General features: G+C 29.5%; 1 pseudogene; it reads right to left on the reverse strand.

Annotated features, from left to right (window-relative positions):
- Window positions 1-623: 623 nt before the first annotated feature.
- LOC149188571 (small ribosomal subunit protein uS5y/uS5u/uS5v pseudogene) lies at window positions 624-1,195 on the reverse strand (annotated as a pseudogene).
- Between the last annotated feature and the right edge of the window lie 2,961 nt (window positions 1,196-4,156).

The following is a 4,156-nucleotide window of genomic DNA, read 5'->3' on the forward strand; positions in this document are numbered from 1 at the left end:
GGTTTTGGCCAGAAGCAGTTGAGTCAACAAATGATGGCTTGTGATTCAAAATTCTTACATGCCTCATCTATTTCTAGTATATCTATATTTAGTTTTGGTGTATAGTTCAATTGATCTATAATGTATGGAATAGGTTCTGTTCCAGCTTGCTTTGGGACCACTGTAGGAGTTTTTCACCCTTATAAGATGTTCCTGAAGGATGTTCCTCCATTTTTGTGCTTCTATTGTGGATCTGTGTCATTTTCTCTTTTTGTGCTTGTCCCACTACCCCCTTATGTTTGTTTTGTTGAACTGAAAGTTGTTGCACCACCTCTCAGCCTCAAGTTGAGTGTTATAGTAGATTCTGAGATAATGTTGTAATCCAAAATGGATCTGAGATCCTGCAGGGTTCTAACCCCATATAACATATGTTGTATTCCAAAAGGGTAACTAATTTGTTGGGCGATGATATTCTTCAGGTTCATAACATAGTCTATTGCAAGGACCCAAATCAAGTTAGTCTTCCCCGAAGGGGTTTTAATGAAAATTTGAAAGCGATTAGAAGTTACCAAGGAAGGGGGTTTTGTGGTCCTCTGGGTCATGTAGGACCATGCAGCTTCAATGTATCCATAATGCTCTGTAGTCTATGGGTACTCCTCCTGCGTCTTGACAGGCTCGACATAATTTATGAGAGATTTGGTCGACCCTCGCGAGGAGGTGAACACGTCTTCGATTCTATTAAACTGCAGAACCTTCTTAGGCATGCGAGCAGCCACAATCCCGACACCTCTGGGGGTGGGCACCATTCTATCTATTCTGGAACCACATTTACTAGTGATCTTGACAGGTATGATGTTGGGTTTCCAGATATTATTACCCCAATAACCCCTCCTCACGAGAATAACTGAAAACTTGGCCAAAATTATGGCTCCACGACTGGCTGTGGCCACCTCTTTGCTGCACTTAACACTGAGCTCGCCGTGGCCATTGCCATCACCCGTGATCTGGTGCTCCTCAACGGCCAACGAGAAGAGATAAATTTTCTCAAGGGAACTGATTTTTCTGTCTTTTACGAGGTGATTGAGCTTTTTCACGGACACCCCCTTTCCTTCTTCATCTCTTCAGGGTCCTTGGCGTCCACCGTGACTATCTCTGCGGCCTCTGTCTCCTCGGCATTGCCCAAACCGCGCCCTAATCCCCCTCCTCTTTTCCCCATTACTTCGCTAGGGTTTCAAAATGAGCATTATAAACCAAAGTTATATAAAACATAAGATAAATATTATAAATCCTTGAATAAATATGGTTGATCATGTTCAACCATGGTCCAACATTGCATTGTGATAAGGGTTGTCTCAAAATAAAAATCAACAATTGTCAATCATAGTCAACCATGTTTATTTTAAAGTTTACAATATTTTTCTTAGGGTTTATATACCTCAGATTTATAATATTAATCCCTAAGGTTTAATATTATTCCTTTGGGTTAACAAATTTGAGTATTAATCCTTGGGTTTATATATCCCCAGGTAAATGATAATAAATAACATTTAATACTAAATAATAATGGTAATTATAATGCTATTAATTATAAGTATAAATAATATATTTGTATTGCAATAATTCTTTTTTGGTAGATACATGGTGTATTTATCAAATAATACAAATGAAACAGGCTTATATCAACCACATTAGTTTAATGTGTAGTACTATTAATTAATTGATTTTTTAGCCATATTACAAATAAGATAAATTGTTATTTTCCATAATTTTTTTTTGTAAAGATATATAACGACTTTAAAATAACATCAATTAGTTCGATTAAATATTTTGATTCTCATCTCTTTGTCAATCTTTTCATAAAAAATTCAACAACTTTTACCCCAATTCAAACCAAAAGTAAATATTATTGGTTCAAACATATTTTAATACTTGCGTATGGTAGGTGATATTGTTTTTGTTTTTGGTCAAAAACATTTGACTTTTCATTAATTCTAAAAAAAATTAAATAGATTTTACAAAGTTTATTAAAGTTGAAAAATATTGAAGTTTTGGAAAAATTAGATATTATACTTAATATTTTGAAAATTAAAAATAGATATTAAATTTTTTAAATTTAAATTTCTATTTTTTTATTAGTTCATACAACTGAAGTAACTAATTTACCATTAAATTAAATAATACAAATATCAATACCAATATTAATATTTATGACTTAATGTAAAAAAAAAAAAAAAATATATTGCTTATAAAACATTCATAAAAAAATTAAGGGCTCATTCGGTTCCTTCCATGATTGTACCCAAGATCCTTAACTGCAAAAAAAATAATTCTTCAGCGTGTTAGTACAAGGTAAATACAGATGGCCTACGGGATGTGCTTCCCGACGGTGAATTGATGACCCCCCGTTCTTCTCTCTCCTGCACAGCTTGCCTTAAACTTGATTTTATTAATCTTTGAATATTTACAATTTGAAAACTTCACCATTCTTAGATCAACACATGGTCCTTAAAAAATGTTCCTATCCTCTATAAGCCTAGCCATTAACTGGTGGGGCCTTGGTCTTGAGCAAATGTCAATCAAATCGAACTAGTTAAAGTTGAAATTTAATGAGTAAAATGTTTTTCAAGGGAAAGTTGAAATAGGGTTGAAAAAATTTATGTGGCCATTTCTTACTAGCCGTATTGAAGCGTATAAAATGTTATATATATATATATAGCATTAAATTAATTATATGCCAGATATCTTGATTTAAAAAAATATATTATTTCAAAATTTAAATTGAATTTAAAAAATATGCTATTTCAAAATTTAAATATCATTCTTTCATATTGTTATTGGTATTGGTTTTTAATAAGGGTTGATTCCTTTTACCGAAAACTACTCATAGGGGTATTATAGAGTGTTTTCATTCTTATACATATAATAACAAATTTAATGGTTATTAATAACAAAGTTTGAATGTTCAATCAAATAAAGAATACATAAAATGTCTTTTAAAATATTTGAATATTTTGTTTTTCAATTAAGATTTCTTCTTTAATAATATAAATATTAATTATTATATTATTGATAAATATTAATTGTTATATTTTGTATAATTAATAGACAAAATTGTCATGCTATACCAAATTGATGTATTTTTTATTATAAAATTTTTTGTTCATAAGAGGTCATTAACTACATTTATTTATTATGTTAAAATCACATCTATTTATTTTACAACTATGAACATAGACATGTCATTAACAACTTCGATTGATTTGACATGTTGTTATTAAACTATTTTATAGTTAAAACAAATTAGTTTATTTTTTTTTGGTCAAAATGTATTTTTTACAAATCAATATGAAAGAGATGTGTCACTCTTATGTTCAGGTTACATATTATAATATTAAAAGAAATAATAATAAAAGAATATTTCATTGTTTATTAAAAGTAAATTATTTTAATATCCATATTAAATAAAATATCCTAAATTCAATTTTATCTAAATAATATAGAGAAAGTAATCAAAAACAATTCTTTTTTGTTTAAATTTCATTCAAAATTATTTTTATATCTTAATACTATGGAAATATATTATTTTTTATGTTGAAAATGGCAACAAGGAATGCTAAAAATGGAAATGCTAAAAATAGCATTGCTATAAATAGCATTTCAGGATATACTCCAACTCTGTTGGAAATAGCAAAAAATAAAAATGCTAAAAATAACATCGTTATAAATAGCATTTCGGGATATATTCCAATTTTAATTAGTCCCTAAATTAAAATTGAGGATTAAAATTCGAATTTGGTCTCAACAACTGTTTGAAAAATAATTAATTAATTCATCTTGAGTTAATTAGTTGGAGAAATTCAAGCTAGAAGTCTCTGTGAAGTCATGCAATAGTTATTCATTAAATTAAGGTGATTATTTCTTAATTAAGGAGATAAAATTAAGTTGTATTTGAGTTGTAATTAGTTATCCTAGTTTATTGAGTTAAGTACAGTTAAATTAGTTCCAAACTGTTTGAGGAACTAATTGTGAGTTCAGTCAGTTAATGCATGCATGCATCAAACTAGTGTACTCTAGATAATTGAAGATTCTCTCATAAATAACTCATGCATCTCTATTCTAAGAAAGACCCAGTTTAAATTAAAGACAAGGACATTGTACTATCAGTTGCATGAGTTTT

The sequence above is a fragment of the Pinus tabuliformis genome, chromosome 3_1 (assembly GCF_031772625.1).
Source record: "Pinus tabuliformis cultivar Carrire ecotype Pingquan chromosome 3_1, CPIR1, whole genome shotgun sequence".
Taxonomy (NCBI): Eukaryota; Viridiplantae; Streptophyta; class Pinopsida; order Pinales; family Pinaceae; genus Pinus; species Pinus tabuliformis.